This window comes from Macaca nemestrina, chromosome 1 (genome assembly GCF_043159975.1).
Source record: "Macaca nemestrina isolate mMacNem1 chromosome 1, mMacNem.hap1, whole genome shotgun sequence".
NCBI lineage: Eukaryota > Metazoa > Chordata > Mammalia > Primates > Cercopithecidae > Macaca > Macaca nemestrina.
In genome coordinates, this window is record NC_092125.1 from 20,793,621 (window position 1) to 20,816,335 (window position 22,715).

The 22,715-nt window shown below is 50.1% G+C and overlaps 6 non-coding genes across 6 annotated transcripts; all 6 read left to right on the top strand.

Annotated features, from left to right (window-relative positions):
- Nucleotides 1–801: 801 nt before the first annotated feature.
- Nucleotides 802–920, top strand: LOC139360342 (5S ribosomal RNA). Its single transcript, XR_011617663.1, has one exon. It is a non-coding gene; the product is annotated as a 5S ribosomal RNA (ribosomal RNA).
- Nucleotides 921–5,277: 4,357 nt separating this feature from the next.
- Nucleotides 5,278–5,396, top strand: LOC139360343 (5S ribosomal RNA). The gene has a single exon (XR_011617665.1). It is a non-coding gene; the product is annotated as a 5S ribosomal RNA (ribosomal RNA).
- A 2,788-nt stretch (nt 5,397–8,184) lies between these two features.
- LOC139360344 (5S ribosomal RNA) lies at nt 8,185–8,303 on the top strand. The gene has a single exon (XR_011617666.1). It is a non-coding gene; the product is annotated as a 5S ribosomal RNA (ribosomal RNA).
- A 4,397-nt stretch (nt 8,304–12,700) lies between these two features.
- LOC139360345 (5S ribosomal RNA) lies at nt 12,701–12,819 on the top strand. The gene has a single exon (XR_011617667.1). It is a non-coding gene; the product is annotated as a 5S ribosomal RNA (ribosomal RNA).
- Nucleotides 12,820–15,613: 2,794 nt separating this feature from the next.
- Nucleotides 15,614–15,732, top strand: LOC139360346 (5S ribosomal RNA). Its single transcript, XR_011617668.1, has one exon. It is a non-coding gene; the product is annotated as a 5S ribosomal RNA (ribosomal RNA).
- Nucleotides 15,733–20,086: 4,354 nt separating this feature from the next.
- On the top strand, nt 20,087–20,205 carry LOC139360347 (5S ribosomal RNA). The gene has a single exon (XR_011617669.1). It is a non-coding gene; the product is annotated as a 5S ribosomal RNA (ribosomal RNA).
- Nucleotides 20,206–22,715: the final 2,510 nt, after the last annotated feature.

The following is a 22,715-nucleotide window of genomic DNA, read 5'->3' on the forward strand; positions in this document are numbered from 1 at the left end:
CTCTCCACCTCCCCTGTCTCTCTCGATCGCTGTCTCTCTCCCTCCCTCGGTTTCAATCTCTCCATCTATCTCTTCCTTGCTCTCCTTCAAGCCGTTTGTGTGTGCACGTATGTGTGTGTGTGTGTGTGTGTGTGTGTGTGTGTGTGTGTGTGTGTGTGTCTGTGTCTGTGTCTGAGCGCGCGCGCGTGTGTGGGTTCCCGCGCGCGAGCGCCCGGGTGTGTCTGTGTGTGGGGCTGTGGATTTGCTGCTGGTGGTGGTGGGGTGTTTCTGGGTTTCTCTCAGCCCCTCTCGCCGGGGATCAGGCTGCCGGCTCTAGTGCCAGCCCGGGGCAAAGCAGGGCCATCCCCCAACACCCCAGCCCCCACGCCCTCTTGCCCACCGGCCGGGTCTTGGTCGGGACAAGCCACCGTGGTGGGGGCGTTGTGAGAAAAAGGCCAGGCGCGGCTGGGCCGGCTGTTCGCCCTTGGCCAGCCCTGACGCCTCTGGGGGTGTGGGCCAAGAGGGGGCCTCGCAGGAGCTCCCCAGCGGCCAGGGATCCAAAAGAATACCTCCACGACAGGGCGGAGGACCCGCCGGGGTCCCAGGATCGTGGGCCCTGGGCCCCGACGCCTCGGAGCACTCCCTGTTCCGAGCGGGCCCGACGTGGTGGAAGCTCGGGAGCTCGGCAGCCGGGAGAGGCAGCAGGCGAAGAGGCTCCGGGATCCCGATCCGAGCACGACGACCCCGGGCTGGCGGTGCGGGCTGGAAGCCGGCGGGCATGGCTGGGCCGGGCTCTTGGGGCAGCCAGGCGCCTCTGCCGGCGTCTACGGCCATACCACCCTGAACGCGCCCGATCTCGTCTGATCTCGGAAGCTAAGCAGGGTCGGGCCTGGTTAGTACTTGGATGGGAGACCGCCTGGGAATACCGGGTGCTGTAGGCTTTTTGGCTTGCTTTCTTCTCTTTCTTTCTTTTCTACCTTCCTTTCTTCCCTTCTCTCACTCACTCTTCTTTCTTTCTTTCCTTCTTTCTCTCTTTCTTTCCTTTCTTTCTTTCTTTCCTTCTTTCTTTCTCTCTCTCCCTCTTTCTATCTCGCTCTTTCTCTCTCTTGTGCTTTCCTTCTTACTTTCATTCTTTTCTGTTTCTCCCCTTGCTATCTTTCCTTTCTTTCTTTGTCTCTCTCTCTTTCTCTTTCTTTCTTCCTTCCTTCCTTTCTTCCTTCCTCTCTATCTCTCTATCACTCTTTCTTTCTTTCTTTCCTTCCTTCTTTCTTTCTCTTTGTTTTCTTTCTTTCTTTCCTTCTTTCTCTCTCTCTCTCTTTCTCACTCTTTCTCTCTTTCTTTCCTTCTTTTCTTTTTCTTCCTTTGCTATCTTTGTTTTCTTTCTTTCTCTTTTCTTTTCTTTCCTTCTTTCTTTCTTTCTCCTATCTCTCTGTCTCTTTCTTTCTCTTTCTCTTTCTTTATTTCGTTCTTTCCTTTTCTCTTGCTTTTCTTTCTTTCTCACTTTCTTCCTTTCTCTTTCTTTCTTTCTTTCATTCTTTCTTCGGTCTTTGCCTCTTTCTTCCTTTCTTTCTTTCCTTCTTACTTTCATTCTTTTCTTTTTCTTCCCTTACTATCTTTCCCTTCTTTCTTTCTCTCTCTTTCTTTCTCTCTCTTTCTTTCTCTCTCTCTCTTTCTCTCTCTTTCTTTCTTTCTTTCTTTTCTTTCTTTCTTTCTTTCTTTCTTTCTTTCTTTCTTTCTTTCTTTCTTTCTTTCTTTCTTTCTTTCCTACTTGGTTTCTTTCTTTCTTTCCTTTTTCTTCCAGACGGAGTCTCACTCTGTCACCCAACCTGGAGTGCAGTGGCAAGATCTGGGCCCACTGCAAGCTCCGCCTCCCGGGTTCACGCCATTCTCCTGCCTCAGCCTCCTGAGTAGCTGGGATTACAGGCATGCACCACCACACCTGGCTAATTTTGTATTTTTAGTAGAGACGGGGTTTCTCCATGTTGGTTAGCTTGGTCTTGGTCTGGAACTCCCAACTTCAGGCGATCCACCCACTTTCCCAAAGTGCTAGGATACCCAAAGTGCTAGGATTACAGGCGTGAGTCACCAGCGCCCGGTCAGACTAGGGGTATAGTTTTAGGCTTCTGCTTGGCTTTCCTTTTCTGTGATGAATTTCACCTCACAGTCTTAGGATATGGTGAGGAGTTTTAGGCATCGATCTTCATATGGGATATTATTCTACAGTTTTCTCTTGTAAAATCTTTGTCTTGCTTTGGTATCAGGGCAATTGTAGCCTCATAGAATGAGTTAGGGAATACTCCCTCCTCTTCAAGGTTTTGGCAGGATTAACAAGGATTACTATTCATTCTCTAAATATTTGATAGAGAAGTCAAGTCCAAGGCTTTTTTTTTTTTTTTTTTTTTTTTTTTTTTTTTTTTTTTTGGCAGGAGATATTGGGTTACTGATTCAGTCTCCTTACTAGTTACTCGTCTATTCAGATTTTCACTTTCTTTGTGATTTAGTCTTGGTAGGGTTCATGTTCCTAGGAATTTGTCCATTTCATCCAAGTTATCCAATATGTTGGTGTACAATTGTTCTTAGCACTCTCTTACAATCCTATTCATTTATTTCTTTGAGACAGGATCTCATCTGTCACCCAGGCTAGAGTGCAGTGGTGTGATCTAGGCTCATTACAACCTCCACCTCCCAGGTTCAAGCGATCCTCCTACCTCAGCCTCCTCAGTAGCTGGGACAACAGGCTTTTGCCATCAAGATGGGCTGAATTTTCTTCTTTCTTTCTTTCTTTCTTTCTTTAATTAATTTATTTTTTTTCTTTCCTTTTTATCTTTTTTTTTTTTTTTTTTTTTTTTTTTTTTTTGTAGAGACCGGGTTTGACCATGTCTCCCAGGCTGGTCTTGAACTCCTGAGCTAAAGTGATTCACCTGCCTGAACCTCCCGAGTAGCTGGGATTACAGGGGCCTACCACCACACCCGGCTATTTTTTTTTTGTATTTTTAGTAGAGATGGTTTCACCATGTTGGCCAGGTTAGTCTTGAACTCCTAACCTCAAGTGATCTGCATGCCTCGGCCTCCCAAAGTGCTGGGATTATAGGTGTGAGCCACTTCACCCTGCCAATCGTTTTCATTTTGACTGGATCCAATAGTAATGTCCCCACTTCCATTTCTGATTTTAGTAATTTGAGTATTCTCTCTTTTTTTCTTAGTCACTCCATAAAGTTTGTCAATTTTATCTTTTAAAAAACCAACTTTCAGTTTTGTTGATTTTCTCCATTTTTGTATTTTCTGTTTTATTTATTTCTGAATTAATCTTTCTTTCTTTCCTTCCTAGGGTTTAATTTGTTCTTTTCTAGTGCCTAAAGTGTAAATTTAGAGTGCTAATTTGAGGTCCTTTGGGTGTTTTTTGTTTTGTTTCCTTTTGAGAGGGAGTCTCGCTCTTGTTGGCCAGGCTGGAGTGCAATGGTGCGATCTCGGCTCACTGCAACCTCTGCCTCCCAGGTTTAAGCAATTCTCTTGCTTCAGCCTCCCAAGTCGCTGGGATTACAGGCGCCTGCCACCACAACCGGCTAATTTTGTATTTTCAGCAGAGACAGGGTTTCTCCCTGTTGTTCAGGCTAGTCTCGAACTCCTGACCTCAGGTGATTGGCTCACCTCAGCCTCCCAAAGTGCTGGGATTACAGGCATTAACCGCGACGCCTGGCTTTCTTTAGGTTTTTTTCATGTAAGCATTTCACACTATAAATTTCCCTGTTAGCACTGCTTTCACTGCATCCCAAAGTTTGGCTATGCTGTGTTTTCATTTTCATTCATTTCTGAGTACAGCTGAGCCTTGAACAACATGGGTTTGAACTGCAAGGGTGCACTTATACAGGAATTGTTTTCAATAAGTACAGTAGGTCCTCTGATTTCATTAATTCTGCATCTGTAACCAAAGGCAGATTGAAAATACAGTCTTCACAGAGCGCAAACCCTGAGGATACAGCGGCCTAACTTTTTTAATGCCCAGGTTTTACAGGGCCAACTGCAAGACTTGACTCTGTGTGGATTTTGGCCTACTTATGGGGTCCTGGAACCAATCCCCTGTGGATACTGACACCCAACTGTATTTTCTGATTTCTCTTGTGGTTTCTTCTTTAACCCATTGGTTGTTTAAGAAAATATCTGAATCTCTTCAAATACCTGAGACTGGATAATTTATTAAAAAGAGACATTTATTTCTCTCAGTTCTCAAGGCTGGGGTGTCCAAGGTCAAGTCATCAGCCCATTCAGTGTCTAAGGAGGGCCCAGTCTCTCCTTCCAAGATGACACAACGTTGCTTCATCTTTCAGAGGGGAAGAACATTGTGTCCCCACACGGAGGAGACGGAGGGAATGAACCCACTCAAGTCCTTTTCTAAGGGCTCTAATTTCATCCATAAGGACTTCTACCCTCATGAGATAATCGCCTCCTAAAGAATCCACCTTTTTACCCTTTTTTTTTTTTTGAGACAGGGTCTCATTGTATTGCCCCTACGGCAGCGCAGTAGCCTGTAGCCTGATCATGGCTCACTGCAGCCTTGACCTCCCAGGCTCAACCAGTCCTCCTGCTTCAGCCTCCTGAGTAGCTGGGACTACAGGCCTGCACCACCACGCCCACCGAATTTGGTGTTTATTCTAGAGACAAGTTTTGCCATTTTGCCCTGGCTGGTCTTGAACTCCTGGGCTCGAACAATCTGACTGCCTTTCCCTTCCAAAGTGCTGGGATGACAGCGTTAGCCACCACCCCAGGCCAGTGCCCACCTCTTAATACTATCATATTGGCAAATAAATTTCAGCATATAAATTTTGGGGGACATTCAGACCATAGCAGTGTGTTCTTTACTTTCCAAAAAGAAAACAGGTCAGTTTATCAGTTTTCCTTGTATTATTGATTTTTAACTCGATTTTGTTGTGGTCAGAGAAGACATTTGATAATACGCTGTTCGCCCTTCGCCAGCCTCGACGACTCTGGGTGAGGGGGCAAGAGGGGGCCTCGCAGGATTCCTGAGCGGCAGGGATCCCAAAGAATACCTGCGCGACAGCGCGGAGGACCCGACGGGGTCCCAGGATCGTGGGCTGTGGGCCCTGACGCCTCGGAGCACTCCCTGTTCCGAGCGGGCCCGACGTGGTGGAAGCTCGGGAGCTCGGCAGCCGGGAGAGGCAGCAGGCGAAGAGGCTCCGGGATCCCGATCCGAGCACGACGACCCCGGGCTGGCGGTGCGGGCTGGAAGCCGGCGGGCATGGCTGGGCCGGGCTCTTGGGGCAGCCAGGCGCCTCTGCCGGCGTCTACGGCCATACCACCCTGAACGCGCCCGATCTCGTCTGATCTCGGAAGCTAAGCAGGGTCGGGCCTGGTTAGTACTTGGATGGGAGACCGCCTGGGAATACCGGGTGCTGTAGGCTTTTTGGCTTGCTTTCTTCTCTTTCTTTCTTTTCTACCTTCCTTTCTTCCCTTCTCTCACTCACTCTTCTTTCTTTCTTTCCTTCTTTCTCTCTTTCTTTCCTTTCTTTCTTTCTTTCTTTCCTTTTTTCTCTCTCTCCCTCTATCTCGCTCTTTCTCTCTCTTTTGCTTTCCTTCTTACTTTCATTCTTTTCTGTTTCTTCCCTTGCTATCTTTCCTTTCTTTCTTTGTCTCTCTCTCTTTCTTTCTTTCGTTCTGCTGTCTTTCCTTCTTTCTTTCTTTCTACCTATCTTTCTTTCTATCCTTCCTCCTTTCTTTCCTTCTTTCTTTCTCTCTCCCTCTCTCTTGCTTGCTCTTTCTTTCTTTCCTTCTTTCATTCTTTTCTTTTTCTTCCCTTGCTATCTTCCTTTTCTTTCTTCTCGTTCTTTCTTCTTTCTTTCTTTCCTTCTTTCTTTCTTTCTCCTATCTCTCTGTCCCTTTCTTTCTCTCTCTTTCTTTATTTCATTCTTTCCTTGTTTCTTGCTTTTCTTTCTCACTTTCTTTTCTTCCTTTCTCTTTCTTTCTTTCTTTCTTTCTTTCTTCTCTTTTTGCTCCTTTCTTTCTTTCTTTCTTTCCTTCCTTCTTTCTTTCTTTCCTTCCTTCTTTCTTTCTTTCCTTCCTTCTTTCTTTCTTTCCTTCTTTCTTTCTGTCTTTCCTTTTTCTTCCAGACAGAGTCTCGCTGTCACCCAGCCTGGAGTGCAGTGGCAAGATCTCGGCTCACTGCAAGCTCCGCCTCCCGGGTTCACGCCATTCTCCTGCCTCAGCCTCCCAAGCAGCTGGGACTACAGGCGCCCGCCACCACGCCCGGCTCATGTTTTGTAGTTTTAGTGGAGACGGGGTTTCACCGTGTTAGCCAGGCTGGTCTGGATCTCCTGACCTCGTGATCCACCCGCCTCGGCCTCCCAAAGTGCTGGCATTACAGGCGTGATCCACCGCGCCCGGCCTGCTGTAGGCTTTTGTGGCTTCCCCTCTCCCTCCCTTGCCCCTACTATCGCCATGCTTCCCAACCTCCCCGGACTCTGCTCCCCCCTTGTCGCCCGCCTACACCCCCGCCGCAGCCGGGGACCTCCTCCTGGGGGTCCGCCACCAAAGCACCACCGGGCAGCAGCATCCCACCGCTTGCGCCTCGCCGCCGCCCGGCCAGGAGCCCGGCTCCAGCCCTGGAGGGCAGGAGGCCGGACCCCAAAGGCGCAGGCGCGGGTTCCCTGCCGTTCCCGGCGCCTTCCCGCTCCCGGAACGCACAGGCGATTCAATCCATTCACCGGGCGGGCGCCGCCGCAACCTTCCAAACCGGGGGAAGGGGCGGGCAGGGCCAGCGGGTGCCACAGACGCCAGCCGAGACCTCCGCTCCAGAACGCAGGGGCTGCTTTATCCGGGGGAAGGACATTGCTTCGCCAGCAACCAGGAAAACAGTCCCTGTGCACCCGGATTCCCATTGCCACCAACTTCGCGTAAACTCCAGTCCCGAGGACACGCCAGAGACCCAGGCCTCGGGCCCCGTGGGCACGCCCGGTGCCACGGCTCCCGCCAAAAGGGCGGGCGCACTCTGCAAATCAAGGGGCCCACCGCACCGCACCAAGAGCACAGGGAGGTGCCAACACAGGAAGGAGCCTACGAAACCCACCCCCAAAGCAAGCAATTAATCCAAGACAAAACCCGTCTCAGCGCTCCGTTGCTCCTCTCGCATGGACGGCCTGGCCACCCTGTTCTGGCCCAGCCCAAGCCCCCTCCACCCTATCCCGGCCTGCTCAAAAGGGCCCTGCCTACGGGAGCAGGGCGCTCCCTCTCCAAGGCTCTATCGCTCTCGCTCTCTAGCTCCCTGCCCCTCTCTCTTCTGGGTTTGCCCCTGCACCTCGCGCTATTTCTGTCGCCTTTCCTCTGTCTCTCCCTCTCTGTCTGTCTTTCTCGCTCTCTCTGTCCCTCTCTCTATCTCTGCCTCTCTGTCTCTTTCCCTCTCCACCTCCCCTGTCTCTCTCGATCGCTGTCTCTCTCCCTCCCTCGGTTTCAATCTCTCCATCTATCTCTTCCTTGCTCTCCTTCAAGCCGTTTGTGTGTGCACGTATGTGTGTGTGTGTGTGTGTGTGTGTGTGTGTGTGTGTGTGTGTGTGTCTGTGTCTGTGTCTGAGCGCGCGCGCGTGTGTGGGTTCCCGCGCGCGAGCGCCCGGGTGTGTCTGTGTGTGGGGCTGTGGATTTGCTGCTGGTGGTGGTGGGGTGTTTCTGGGTTTCTCTCAGCCCCTCTCGCCGGGGATCAGGCTGCCGGCTCTAGTGCCAGCCCGGGGCAAAGCAGGGCCATCCCCCAACACCCCAGCCCCCACGCCCTCTTGCCCACCGGCCGGGTCTTGGTCGGGACAAGCCACCGTGGTGGGGGCGTTGTGAGAAAAAGGCCAGGCGCGGCTGGGCCGGCTGTTCGCCCTTGGCCAGCCCTGACGCCTCTGGGGGTGTGGGCCAAGAGGGGGCCTCGCAGGAGCTCCCCAGCGGCCAGGGATCCAAAAGAATACCTCCACGACAGGGCGGAGGACCCGCCGGGGTCCCAGGATCGTGGGCCCTGGGCCCCGACGCCTCGGAGCACTCCCTGTTCCGAGCGGGCCCGACGTGGTGGAAGCTCGGGAGCTCGGCAGCCGGGAGAGGCAGCAGGCGAAGAGGCTCCGGGATCCCGATCCGAGCACGACGACCCCGGGCTGGCGGTGCGGGCTGGAAGCCGGCGGGCATGGCTGGGCCGGGCTCTTGGGGCAGCCAGGCGCCTCTGCCGGCGTCTACGGCCATACCACCCTGAACGCGCCCGATCTCGTCTGATCTCGGAAGCTAAGCAGGGTCGGGCCTGGTTAGTACTTGGATGGGAGACCGCCTGGGAATACCGGGTGCTGTAGGCTTTTTGGCTTGCTTTCTTCTCTTTCTTTCTTTTCTACCTTCCTTTCTTCCCTTCTCTCACTCACTCTTCTTTCTTTCTTTCCTTCTTTCTCTCTTTCTTTCCTTTCTTTCTTTCTTTCCTTCTTTCTTTCTCTCTCTCCCTCTTTCTATCTCGCTCTTTCTCTCTCTTGTGCTTTCCTTCTTACTTTCATTCTTTTCTGTTTCTCCCCTTGCTATCTTTCCTTTCTTTCTTTGTCTCTCTCTCTTTCTCTTTCTTTCTTCCTTCCTTCCTTTCTTCCTTCCTCTCTATCTCTCTATCACTCTTTCTTTCTTTCTTTCCTTCCTTCTTTCTTTCTCTTTGTTTTCTTTCTTTCTTTCCTTCTTTCTCTCTCTCTCTCTTTCTCACTCTTTCTCTCTTTCTTTCCTTCTTTTCTTTTTCTTCCTTTGCTATCTTTGTTTTCTTTCTTTCTCTTTTCTTTTCTTTCCTTCTTTCTTTCTTTCTCCTATCTCTCTGTCTCTTTCTTTCTCTTTCTCTTTCTTTATTTCGTTCTTTCCTTTTCTCTTGCTTTTCTTTCTTTCTCACTTTCTTCCTTTCTCTTTCTTTCTTTCTTTCATTCTTTCTTCGGTCTTTGCCTCTTTCTTCCTTTCTTTCTTTCCTTCTTACTTTCATTCTTTTCTTTTTCTTCCCTTACTATCTTTCCCTTCTTTCTTTCTCTCTCTTTCTTTCTCTCTCTTTCTTTCTCTCTCTCTCTTTCTCTCTCTTTCTTTCTTTCTTTCTTTCTTTCTTTCTTTCTTTCTTTCTTTCTTTCTTTCTTTCTTTCTTTCTTTCTTTCTTTCTTTCTTTCTTTCTTTCTTTCTTTCTTTCTTTCTTTCTTTCTTTCTTTCTTTCTTTCTTTCCTACTTGGTTTCTTTCTTTCTTTCCTTTTTCTTCCAGACGGAGTCTCACTCTGTCACCCAACCTGGAGTGCAGTGGCAAGATCTGGGCCCACTGCAAGCTCCGCCTCCCGGGTTCACGCCATTCTCCTGCCTCAGCCTCCTGAGTAGCTGGGATTACAGGCATGCACCACCACACCTGGCTAATTTTGTATTTTTAGTAGAGACGGGGTTTCTCCATGTTGGTTAGCTTGGTCTTGGTCTGGAACTCCCAACTTCAGGCGATCCACCCACTTTCCCAAAGTGCTAGGATACCCAAAGTGCTAGGATTACAGGCGTGAGTCACCAGCGCCCGGTCAGACTAGGGGTATAGTTTTAGGCTTCTGCTTGGCTTTCCTTTTCTGTGATGAATTTCACCTCACAGTCTTAGGATATGGTGAGGAGTTTTAGGCATCGATCTTCATATGGGATATTATTCTACAGTTTTCTCTTGTAAAATCTTTGTCTTGCTTTGGTATCAGGGCAATTGTAGCCTCATAGAATGAGTTAGGGAATACTCCCTCCTCTTCAAGGTTTTGGCAGGATTAACAAGGATTACTATTCGTTCTCTAAATATTTGATAGAGAAGTCAAGTCCAAGGCTTTTTTTTTTTTTTTTTTTTTTTTGGCAGGAGATATTGGGTTACTGATTCAGTCTCCTTACTAGTTACTAGTCTATTCAGATTTTCACTTTCTTTGTGATTTAGTCTTGGTAGGGTTCATGTTCCTAGGAATTTGTCCATTTCATCCAAGTTATCCAATATGTTGGTGTACAATTGTTCTTAGCACTCTCTTACAATCCTATTCATTTATTTCTTTGAGACAGGATCTCATCTGTCACCCAGGCTAGAGTGCAGTGGTGTGATCTAGGCTCATTACAACCTCCACCTCCCAGGTTCAAGCGATCCTCCTACCTCAGCCTCCTCAGTAGCTGGGACAACAGGCTTTTGCCATCAAGATGGGCTGAATTTTCTTCTTTCTTTCTTTCTTTCTTTCTTTAATTAATTTATTTTTTTTCTTTCCTTTTTATCTTTTTTTTTTTTTTTTTTTTTTTTTTTTTTTTTTTTTGTAGAGACCGGGTTTGACCATGTCTCCCAGGCTGGTCTTGAACTCCTGAGCTAAAGTGATTCACCTGCCTGAACCTCCCGAGTAGCTGGGATTACAGGGGCCTACCACCACACCCGGCTATTTTTTTTTTGTATTTTTAGTAGAGATGGTTTCACCATGTTGGCCAGGTTAGTCTTGAACTCCTAACCTCAAGTGATCTGCATGCCTCGGCCTCCCAAAGTGCTGGGATTATAGGTGTGAGCCACTTCACCCTGCCAATCGTTTTCATTTTGACTGGATCCAATAGTAATGTCCCCACTTCCATTTCTGATTTTAGTAATTTGAGTATTCTCTCTTTTTTTCTTAGTCACTCCATAAAGTTTGTCAATTTTATCTTTTAAAAAACCAACTTTCAGTTTTGTTGATTTTCTCCATTTTTGTATTTTCTGTTTTATTTATTTCTGAATTAATCTTTCTTTCTTTCCTTCCTAGGGTTTAATTTGTTCTTTTCTAGTGCCTAAAGTGTAAATTTAGAGTGCTAATTTGAGGTCCTTTGGGTGTTTTTTGTTTTGTTTCCTTTTGAGAGGGAGTCTCGCTCTTGTTGGCCAGGCTGGAGTGCAATGGTGCGATCTCGGCTCACTGCAACCTCTGCCTCCCAGGTTTAAGCAATTCTCTTGCTTCAGCCTCCCAAGTCGCTGGGATTACAGGCGCCTGCCACCACAACCGGCTAATTTTGTATTTTCAGCAGAGACAGGGTTTCTCCCTGTTGTTCAGGCTAGTCTCGAACTCCTGACCTCAGGTGATTGGCTCACCTCAGCCTCCCAAAGTGCTGGGATTACAGGCATTAACCGCGACGCCTGGCTTTCTTTAGGTTTTTTTCATGTAAGCATTTCACACTATAAATTTCCCTGTTAGCACTGCTTTCACTGCATCCCAAAGTTTGGCTATGCTGTGTTTTCATTTTCATTCATTTCTGAGTACAGCTGAGCCTTGAACAACATGGGTTTGAACTGCAAGGGTGCACTTATACAGGAATTGTTTTCAATAAGTACAGTAGGTCCTCTGATTTCATTAATTCTGCATCTGTAACCAAAGGCAGATTGAAAATACAGTCTTCACAGAGCGCAAACCCTGAGGATACAGCGGCCTAACTTTTTTAATGCCCAGGTTTTACAGGGCCAACTGCAAGACTTGACTCTGTGTGGATTTTGGCCTACTTATGGGGTCCTGGAACCAATCCCCTGTGGATACTGACACCCAACTGTATTTTCTGATTTCTCTTGTGGTTTCTTCTTTAACCCATTGGTTGTTTAAGAAAATATCTGAATCTCTTCAAATACCTGAGACTGGATAATTTATTAAAAAGAGACATTTATTTCTCTCAGTTCTCAAGGCTGGGGTGTCCAAGGTCAAGTCATCAGCCCATTCAGTGTCTAAGGAGGGCCCAGTCTCTCCTTCCAAGATGACACAACGTTGCTTCATCTTTCAGAGGGGAAGAACATTGTGTCCCCACACGGAGGAGACGGAGGGAATGAACCCACTCAAGTCCTTTTCTAAGGGCTCTAATTTCATCCATAAGGACTTCTACCCTCATGAGATAATCGCCTCCTAAAGAATCCACCTTTTTACCCTTTTTTTTTTTTTGAGACAGGGTCTCATTGTATTGCCCCTACGGCAGCGCAGTAGCCTGTAGCCTGATCATGGCTCACTGCAGCCTTGACCTCCCAGGCTCAACCAGTCCTCCTGCTTCAGCCTCCTGAGTAGCTGGGACTACAGGCCTGCACCACCACGCCCACCGAATTTGGTGTTTATTCTAGAGACAAGTTTTGCCATTTTGCCCTGGCTGGTCTTGAACTCCTGGGCTCGAACAATCTGACTGCCTTTCCCTTCCAAAGTGCTGGGATGACAGCGTTAGCCACCACCCCAGGCCAGTGCCCACCTCTTAATACTATCATATTGGCAAATAAATTTCAGCATATAAATTTTGGGGGACATTCAGACCATAGCAGTGTGTTCTTTACTTTCCAAAAAGAAAACAGGTCAGTTTATCAGTTTTCCTTGTATTATTGATTTTTAACTCGATTTTGTTGTGGTCAGAGAAGACATTTGATAATACGCTGTTCGCCCTTCGCCAGCCTCGACGACTCTGGGTGAGGGGGCAAGAGGGGGCCTCGCAGGATTCCTGAGCGGCAGGGATCCCAAAGAATACCTGCGCGACAGCGCGGAGGACCCGACGGGGTCCCAGGATCGTGGGCTGTGGGCCCTGACGCCTCGGAGCACTCCCTGTTCCGAGCGGGCCCGACGTGGTGGAAGCTCGGGAGCTCGGCAGCCGGGAGAGGCAGCAGGCGAAGAGGCTCCGGGATCCCGATCCGAGCACGACGACCCCGGGCTGGCGGTGCGGGCTGGAAGCCGGCGGGCATGGCTGGGCCGGGCTCTTGGGGCAGCCAGGCGCCTCTGCCGGCGTCTACGGCCATACCACCCTGAACGCGCCCGATCTCGTCTGATCTCGGAAGCTAAGCAGGGTCGGGCCTGGTTAGTACTTGGATGGGAGACCGCCTGGGAATACCGGGTGCTGTAGGCTTTTTGGCTTGCTTTCTTCTCTTTCTTTCTTTTCTACCTTCCTTTCTTCCCTTCTCTCACTCACTCTTCTTTCTTTCTTTCCTTCTTTCTCTCTTTCTTTCCTTTCTTTCTTTCTTTCTTTCCTTTTTTCTCTCTCTCCCTCTATCTCGCTCTTTCTCTCTCTTTTGCTTTCCTTCTTACTTTCATTCTTTTCTGTTTCTTCCCTTGCTATCTTTCCTTTCTTTCTTTGTCTCTCTCTCTTTCTTTCTTTCGTTCTGCTGTCTTTCCTTCTTTCTTTCTTTCTACCTATCTTTCTTTCTATCCTTCCTCCTTTCTTTCCTTCTTTCTTTCTCTCTCCCTCTCTCTTGCTTGCTCTTTCTTTCTTTCCTTCTTTCATTCTTTTCTTTTTCTTCCCTTGCTATCTTCCTTTTCTTTCTTCTCGTTCTTTCTTCTTTCTTTCTTTCCTTCTTTCTTTCTTTCTCCTATCTCTCTGTCCCTTTCTTTCTCTCTCTTTCTTTATTTCATTCTTTCCTTGTTTCTTGCTTTTCTTTCTCACTTTCTTTTCTTCCTTTCTCTTTCTTTCTTTCTTTCTTTCTTTCTTTCTTTCTTTCTTTCTTTCTTCTCTTTTTGCTCCTTTCTTTCTTTCTTTCTTTCCTTCCTTCCTTCTTTCTTTCTTTCCTTCCTTCTTTCTTTCTTTCCTTCCTTCTTTCTTTCTTTCCTTCTTTCTTTCTGTCTTTCCTTTTTCTTCCAGACGGAGTCTCGCTGTCACCCAGCCTGGAGTGCAGTGGCAAGATCTCGGCTCACTGCAAGCTCCGCCTCCCGGGTTCACGCCATTCTCCTGCCTCAGCCTCCCAAGCAGCTGGGACTACAGGCGCCCGCCACCACGCCCGGCTCATGTTTTGTAGTTTTAGTGGAGACGGGGTTTCACCGTGTTAGCCAGGCTGGTCTGGATCTCCTGACCTCGTGATCCACCCGCCTCGGCCTCCCAAAGTGCTGGCATTACAGGCGTGATCCACCGCGCCCGGCCTGCTGTAGGCTTTTGTGGCTTCCCCTCTCCCTCCCTTGCCCCTACTATCGCCATGCTTCCCAACCTCCCCGGACTCTGCTCCCCCCTTGTCGCCCGCCTACACCCCCGCCGCAGCCGGGGACCTCCTCCTGGGGGTCCGCCACCAAAGCACCACCGGGCAGCAGCATCCCACCGCTTGCGCCTCGCCGCCGCCCGGCCAGGAGCCCGGCTCCAGCCCTGGAGGGCAGGAGGCCGGACCCCAAAGGCGCAGGCGCGGGTTCCCTGCCGTTCCCGGCGCCTTCCCGCTCCCGGAACGCACAGGCGATTCAATCCATTCACCGGGCGGGCGCCGCCGCAACCTTCCAAACCGGGGGAAGGGGCGGGCAGGGCCAGCGGGTGCCACAGACGCCAGCCGAGACCTCCGCTCCAGAACGCAGGGGCTGCTTTATCCGGGGGAAGGACATTGCTTCGCCAGCAACCAGGAAAACAGTCCCTGTGCACCCGGATTCCCATTGCCACCAACTTCGCGTAAACTCCAGTCCCGAGGACACGCCAGAGACCCAGGCCTCGGGCCCCGTGGGCACGCCCGGTGCCACGGCTCCCGCCAAAAGGGCGGGCGCACTCTGCAAATCAAGGGGCCCACCGCACCGCACCAAGAGCACAGGGAGGTGCCAACACAGGAAGGAGCCTACGAAACCCACCCCCAAAGCAAGCAATTAATCCAAGACAAAACCCGTCTCAGCGCTCCGTTGCTCCTCTCGCATGGACGGCCTGGCCACCCTGTTCTGGCCCAGCCCAAGCCCCCTCCACCCTATCCCGGCCTGCTCAAAAGGGCCCTGCCTACGGGAGCAGGGCGCTCCCTCTCCAAGGCTCTATCGCTCTCGCTCTCTAGCTCCCTGCCCCTCTCTCTTCTGGGTTTGCCCCTGCACCTCGCGCTATTTCTGTCGCCTTTCCTCTGTCTCTCCCTCTCTGTCTGTCTTTCTCGCTCTCTCTGTCCCTCTCTCTATCTCTGCCTCTCTGTCTCTTTCCCTCTCCACCTCCCCTGTCTCTCTCGATCGCTGTCTCTCTCCCTCCCTCGGTTTCAATCTCTCCATCTATCTCTTCCTTGCTCTCCTTCAAGCCGTTTGTGTGTGCACGTATGTGTGTGTGTGTGTGTGTGTGTGTGTGTCTGTGTCTGTGTCTGAGCGCGCGCGCGTGTGTGGGTTCCCGCGCGCGAGCGCCCGGGTGTGTCTGTGTGTGGGGCTGTGGATTTGCTGCTGGTGGTGGTGGGGTGTTTCTGGGTTTCTCTCAGCCCCTCTCGCCGGGGATCAGGCTGCCGGCTCTAGTGCCAGCCCGGGGCAAAGCAGGGCCATCCCCCAACACCCCAGCCCCCACGCCCTCTTGCCCACCGGCCGGGTCTTGGTCGGGACAAGCCACCGTGGTGGGGGCGTTGTGAGAAAAAGGCCAGGCGCGGCTGGGCCGGCTGTTCGCCCTTGGCCAGCCCTGACGCCTCTGGGGGTGTGGGCCAAGAGGGGGCCTCGCAGGAGCTCCCCAGCGGCCAGGGATCCAAAAGAATACCTCCACGACAGGGCGGAGGACCCGCCGGGGTCCCAGGATCGTGGGCCCTGGGCCCCGACGCCTCGGAGCACTCCCTGTTCCGAGCGGGCCCGACGTGGTGGAAGCTCGGGAGCTCGGCAGCCGGGAGAGGCAGCAGGCGAAGAGGCTCCGGGATCCCGATCCGAGCACGACGACCCCGGGCTGGCGGTGCGGGCTGGAAGCCGGCGGGCATGGCTGGGCCGGGCTCTTGGGGCAGCCAGGCGCCTCTGCCGGCGTCTACGGCCATACCACCCTGAACGCGCCCGATCTCGTCTGATCTCGGAAGCTAAGCAGGGTCGGGCCTGGTTAGTACTTGGATGGGAGACCGCCTGGGAATACCGGGTGCTGTAGGCTTTTTGGCTTGCTTTCTTCTCTTTCTTTCTTTTCTACCTTCCTTTCTTCCCTTCTCTCACTCACTCTTCTTTCTTTCTTTCCTTCTTTCTCTCTTTCTTTCCTTTCTTTCTTTCTTTCCTTCTTTCTTTCTCTCTCTCCCTCTATCTCGCTCTTTCTCTCTCTTGTGCTTTCCTTCTTACTTTCATTCTTTTCTGTTTCTCCCCTTGCTATCTTTCCTTTCTTTCTTTGTCTCTCTCTCTTTCTCTTTCTTTCTTCCTTCCTTCCTTTCTTCCTTCCTCTCTATCTCTCTATCACTCTTTCTTTCTTTCTTTCCTTCCTTCTTTCTTTCTCTTTGTTTTCTTTCTTTCTTTCCTTCTTTCTCTCTCTCTCTCTTTCTCACTCTTTCTCTCTTTCTTTCCTTCTTTTCTTTTTCTTCCTTTGCTATCTTTGTTTTCTTTCTTTCTCTTTTCTTTTCTTTCCTTCTTTCTTTCTTTCTCCTATCTCTCTGTCTCTTTCTTTCTCTTTCTCTTTCTTTATTTCGTTCTTTCCTTTTCTCTTGCTTTTCTTTCTTTCTCACTTTCTTCCTTTCTCTTTCTTTCTTTCTTTCATTCTTTCTTCGGTCTTTGCCTCTTTCTTCCTTTCTTTCTTTCCTTCTTACTTTCATTCTTTTCTTTTTCTTCCCTTACTATCTTTCCCTTCTTTCTTTCTCTCTCTTTCTTTCTCTCTCTTTCTTTCTCTCTCTCTCTTTCTCTCTCTTTCTTTCTTTCTTTCTTTTCTTTCTTTCTTTCTTTCTTTCTTTCTTTCTTTCTTTCTTTCTTTCTTTCTTTCTTTCTTTCTTTCTTTCTTTCTTTCTTTCTTTCTTTCTTTCTTTCCTACTTGGTTTCTTTCTTTCTTTCCTTTTTCTTCCAGACGGAGTCTCACTCTGTCACCCAACCTGGAGTGCAGTGGCAAGATCTGGGCCCACTGCAAGCTCCGCCTCCCGGGTTCACGCCATTCTCCTGCCTCAGCCTCCTGAGTAGCTGGGATTACAGGCATGCACCACCACACCTGGCTAATTTTGTATTTTTAGTAGAGACGGGGTTTCTCCATGTTGGTTAGCTTGGTCTTGGTCTGGAACTCCCAACTTCAGGCGATCCACCCACTTTCCCAAAGTGCTAGGATACCCAAAGTGCTAGGATTACAGGCGTGAGTCACCAGCGCCCGGTCAGACTAGGGGTATAGTTTTAGGCTTCTGCTTGGCTTTCCTTTTCTGTGATGAATTTCACCTCACAGTCTTAGGATATGGTGAGGAGTTTTAGGCATCGATCTTCATATGGGATATTATTCTACAGTTTTCTCTTGTAAAATCTTTGTCTTGCTTTGGTATCAGGGCAATTGTAGCCTCATAGAATGAGTTAGGGAATACTCCCTCCTCTTCAAGGTTTTGGCAGGATTAACAAGGATTACTATTCGTTCTCTAAATATTTGATAGAGAAGTCAAGTCCAAGGCTTTTTTTTTTTGGCAGGAGATATTGGGTTACTGATTCAGTCTCCTTACTAGTTACTAGTCTATTCAGATTTTCACTTTCTTTGTGATTTAGTCTTGGTAGGGTTCATGTTCCTAGGAATTTGTCCATTTCATCCAAGTTATCCAATATGTTGGTGTACAATTGTTCTTAGCACTCTCTTACAATCCTATTCATTTATTTCTTTGAGACAGGATCTCATCTGTCACCCAGGCTAGAGTGCAGTGGTGTGATCTAGGCTCATTACAACCTCCACCTCCCAGGTTCAAGCGATCCTCCTACCTCAGCCTCCTCAGTAGCTGGGACAACAGGCTTTTGCCATCAAGATGGGCTGAATTTTCTTCTTTCTTTCTTTCTTTCTTTCTTTAATTAATTTATTTTTTTTCTTTCCTTTTTATCTTTTTTTTTTTTTTTTTTTTTTTTTTTTTTGTAGAGACCGGGTTTGACCATGTCTCCCAGGCTGGTCTTGAACTCCTGAGCTAAAGTGATTCACCTGCCTGAACCTCCCGAGTAGCTGGGATTACAGGGGCCTACCACCACACCCGGCTATTTTTTTTTTGTATTTTTAGTAGAGATGGTTTCACCATGTTGGCCAGGTTAGTCTTGAACTCCTAACCTCAAGTGATCTGCATGCCTCGGCCTCCCAAAGTGCTGGGATTATAGGTGTGAGCCACTTCACCCTGCCAATCGTTTTCATTTTGACTGGATCCAATAGTAATGTCCCCACTTCCATTTCTGATTTTAGTAATTTGAGTATTCTCTCTTTTTTTCTTAGTCACTCCATAAAGTTTGTCAATTTTATCTTTTAAAAAACCAACTTTCAGTTTTGTTGATTTTCTCCATTTTTGTATTTTCTGTTTTATTTATTTCTGAATTAATCTTTCTTTCTTTCCTTCCTAGGGTTTAATTTGTTCTTTTCTAGTGCCTAAAGTGTAAATTTAGAGTGCTAATTTGAGGTCCTTTGGGTGTTTTTTGTTTTGTTTCCTTTTGAGAGGGAGTCTCGCTCTTGTTGGCCAGGCTGGAGTGCAATGGTGCGATCTCGGCTCACTGCAACCTCTGCCTCCCAGGTTTAAGCAATTCTCTTGCTTCAGCCTCCCAAGTCGCTGGGATTACAGGCGCCTGCCACCACAACCGGCTAATTTTGTATTTTCAGCAGAGACAGGGTTTCTCCCTGTTGTTCAGGCTAGTCTCGAACTCCTGACCTCAGGTGATTGGCTCACCTCAGCCTCCCAAAGTGCTGGGATTACAGGCATTAACCGCGACGCCTGGCTTTCTTTAGGTTTTTTTCATGTAAGCATTTCACACTATAAATTTCCCTGTTAGCACTGCTTTCACTGCATCCCAAAGTTTGGCTATGCTGTGTTTTCATTTTCATTCATTTCTGAGTACAGCTGAGCCTTGAACAACATGGGTTTGAACTGCAAGGGTGCACTTATACAGGAATTGTTTTCAATAAGTACAGTAGGTCCTCTGATTTCATTAATTCTGCATCTGTAACCAAAGGCAGATTGAAAATACAGTCTTCACAGAGCGCAAACCCTGAGGATACAGCGGCCTAACTTTTTTAATGCCCAGGTTTTACAGGGCCAACTGCAAGACTTGACTCTGTGTGGATTTTGGCCTACTTATGGGGTCCTGGAACCAATCCCCTGTGGATACTGACACCCAACTGTATTTTCTGATTTCTCTTGTGGTTTCTTCTTTAACCCATTGGTTGTTTAAGAAAATATCTGAATCTCTTCAAATACCTGAGACTGGATAATTTATTAAAAAGAGACATTTATTTCTCTCAGTTCTCAAGGCTGGGGTGTCCAAGGTCAAGTCATCAGCCCATTCAGTGTCTAAGGAGGGCCCAGTCTCTCCTTCCAAGATGACACAACGTTGCTTCATCTTTCAGAGGGGAAGAACATTGTGTCCCCACACGGAGGAGACGGAGGGAATGAACCCACTCAAGTCCTTTTCTAAGGGCTCTAATTTCATCCATAAGGACTTCTACCCTCATGAGATAATCGCCTCCTAAAGAATCCACCTTTTTACCCTTTTTTTTTTTTTGAGACAGGGTCTCATTGTATTGCCCCTACGGCAGCGCAGTAGCCTGTAGCCTGATCATGGCTCACTGCAGCCTTGACCTCCCAGGCTCAACCAGTCCTCCTGCTTCAGCCTCCTGAGTAGCTGGGACTACAGGCCTGCACCACCACGCCCACCGAATTTGGTGTTTATTCTAGAGACAAGTTTTGCCATTTTGCCCTGGCTGGTCTTGAACTCCTGGGCTCGAACAATCTGACTGCCTTTCCCTTCCAAAGTGCTGGGATGACAGCGTTAGCCACCACCCCAGGCCAGTGCCCACCTCTTAATACTATCATATTGGCAAATAAATTTCAGCATATAAATTTTGGGGGACATTCAGACCATAGCAGTGTGTTCTTTACTTTCCAAAAAGAAAACAGGTCAGTTTATCAGTTTTCCTTGTATTATTGATTTTTAACTCGATTTTGTTGTGGTCAGAGAAGACATTTGATAATACGCTGTTCGCCCTTCGCCAGCCTCGACGACTCTGGGTGAGGGGGCAAGAGGGGGCCTCGCAGGATTCCTGAGCGGCAGGGATCCCAAAGAATACCTGCGCGACAGCGCGGAGGACCCGACGGGGTCCCAGGATCGTGGGCTGTGGGCCCTGACGCCTCGGAGCACTCCCTGTTCCGAGCGGGCCCGACGTGGTGGAAGCTCGGGAGCTCGGCAGCCGGGAGAGGCAGCAGGCGAAGAGGCTCCGGGATCCCGATCCGAGCACGACGACCCCGGGCTGGCGGTGCGGGCTGGAAGCCGGCGGGCATGGCTGGGCCGGCCTCTTGGGGCAGCCAGGCGCCTCTGCCGGCGTCTACGGCCATACCACCCTGAACGCGCCCGATCTCGTCTGATCTCGGAAGCTAAGCAGGGTCGGGCCTGGTTAGTACTTGGATGGGAGACCGCCTGGGAATACCGGGTGCTGTAGGCTTTTTGGCTTGCTTTCTTCTCTTTCTTTCTTTTCTACCTTCCTTTCTTCCCTTCTCTCACTCACTCTTCTTTCTTTCTTTCCTTCTTTCTCTCTTTCTTTCCTTTCTTTCTTTCTTTCTTTCCTTTTTTCTCTCTCTCCCTCTATCTCGCTCTTTCTCTCTCTTTTGCTTTCCTTCTTACTTTCATTCTTTTCTGTTTCTTCCCTTGCTATCTTTCCTTTCTTTCTTTGTCTCTCTCTCTTTCTTTCTTTCGTTCTGCTGTCTTTCCTTCTTTCTTTCTTTCTACCTATCTTTCTTTCTATCCTTCCTCCTTTCTTTCCTTCTTTCTTTCTCTCTCCCTCTCTCTTGCTTGCTCTTTCTTTCTTTCCTTCTTTCATTCTTTTCTTTTTCTTCCCTTGCTATCTTCCTTTTCTTTCTTCTCGTTCTTTCTTCTTTCTTTCTTTCCTTCTTTCTTTCTTTCTCCTATCTCTCTGTCCCTTTCTTTCTCTCTCTTTCTTTATTTCATTCTTTCCTTGTTTCTTGCTTTTCTTTCTCACTTTCTTTTCTTCCTTTCTCTTTCTTTCTTTCTTCTCTTTTTGCTCCTTTCTTTCTTTCTTTCTTTCCTTCCTTCTTTCTTTCTTTCCTTCCTTCTTTCTTTCTTTCCTTCCTTCTTTCTTTCTTTCCTTCTTTCTTTCTGTCTTTCCTTTTTCTTCCAGACAGAGTCTCGCTGTCACCCAGCCTGGAGTGCAGTGGCAAGATCTCGGCTCACTGCAAGCTCCGCCTCCCGGGTTCACGCCATTCTCCTGCCTCAGCCTCCCAAGCAGCTGGGACTACAGGCGCCCGCCACCACGCCCGGCTCATGTTTTGTAGTTTTAGTGGAGACGGGGTTTCACCGTGTTAGCCAGGCTGGTCTGGATCTCCTGACCTCGTGATCCACCCGCCTCGGCCTCCCAAAGTGCTGGCATTACAGGCGTGATCCACCGCGCCCGGCCTGCTGTAGGCTTTTGTGGCTTCCCCTCTCCCTCCCTTGCCCCTACTATCGCCATGCTTCCCAACCTCCCCGGACTCTGCTCCCCCCTTGTCGCCCGCCTACACCCCCGCCGCAGCCGGGGACCTCCTCCTGGGGGTCCGCCACCAAAGCACCACCGGGCAGCAGCATCCCACCGCTTGCGCCTCGCCGCCGCCCGGCCAGGAGCCCGGCTCCAGCCCTGGAGGGCAGGAGGCCGGACCCCAAAGGCGCAGGCGCGGGTTCCCTGCCGTTCCCGGCGCCTTCCCGCTCCCGGAACGCACAGGCGATTCAATCCATTCACCGGGCGGGCGCCGCCGCAACCTTCCAAACCGGGGGAAGGGGCGGGCAGGGCCAGCGGGTGCCACAGACGCCAGCCGAGACCTCCGCTCCAGAACGCAGGGGCTGCTTTATCCGGGGGAAGGACATTGCTACGCCAGCAACCAGGAAAACAGTCCCTGTGCACCCGGATTCCCATTGCCACCAACTTCGCGTAAACTCCAGTCCCGAGGACACGCCAGAGACCCAGGCCTCGGGCCCCGTGGGCACGCCCGGTGCCACGGCTCCCGCCAAAAGGGCGGGCGCACTCTGCAAATCAAGGGGCCCACCGCACCGCACCAAGAGCACAGGGAGGTGCCAACACAGGAAGGAGCCTACGAAACCCACCCCCAAAGCAAGCAATTAATCCAAGACAAAACCCGTCTCAGCGCTCCGTTGCTCCTCTCGCATGGACGGCCTGGCCACCCTGTTCTGGCCCAGCCCAAGCCCCCTCCACCCTATCCCGGCCTGCTCAAAAGGGCCCTGCCTACGGGAGCAGGGCGCTCCCTCTCCAAGGCTCTATCGCTCTCGCTCTCTAGCTCCCTGCCCCTCTCTCTTCTGGGTTTGCCCCTGCACCTCGCGCTATTTCTGTCGCCTTTCCTCTGTCTCTCCCTCTCTGTCTGTCTTTCTCGCTCTCTCTGTCCCTCTCTCTATCTCTGCCTCTCTGTCTCTTTCCCTCTCCACCTCCCCTGTCTCTCTCGATCGCTGTCTCTCTCCCTCCCTCGGTTTCAATCTCTCCATCTATCTCTTCCTTGCTCTCCTTCAAGCCGTTTGTGTGTGCACGTATGTGTGTGTGTGTGTGTGTGTGTGTGTGTGTGTGTGTGTGTGTGTGTGTGTCTGTGTCTGTGTCTGAGCGCGCGCGCGTGTGTGGGTTCCCGCGCGCGAGCGCCCGGGTGTGTCTGTGTGTGGGGCTGTGGATTTGCTGCTGGTGGTGGTGGGGTGTTTCTGGGTTTCTCTCAGCCCCTCTCGCCGGGGATCAGGCTGCCGGCTCTAGTGCCAGCCCGGGGCAAAGCAGGGCCATCCCCCAACACCCCAGCCCCCACGCCCTCTTGCCCACCGGCCGGGTCTTGGTCGGGACAAGCCACCGTGGTGGGGGCGTTGTGAGAAAAAGGCCAGGCGCGGCTGGGCCGGCTGTTCGCCCTTGGCCAGCCCTGACGCCTCTGGGGGTGTGGGCCAAGAGGGGGCCTCGCAGGAGCTCCCCAGCGGCCA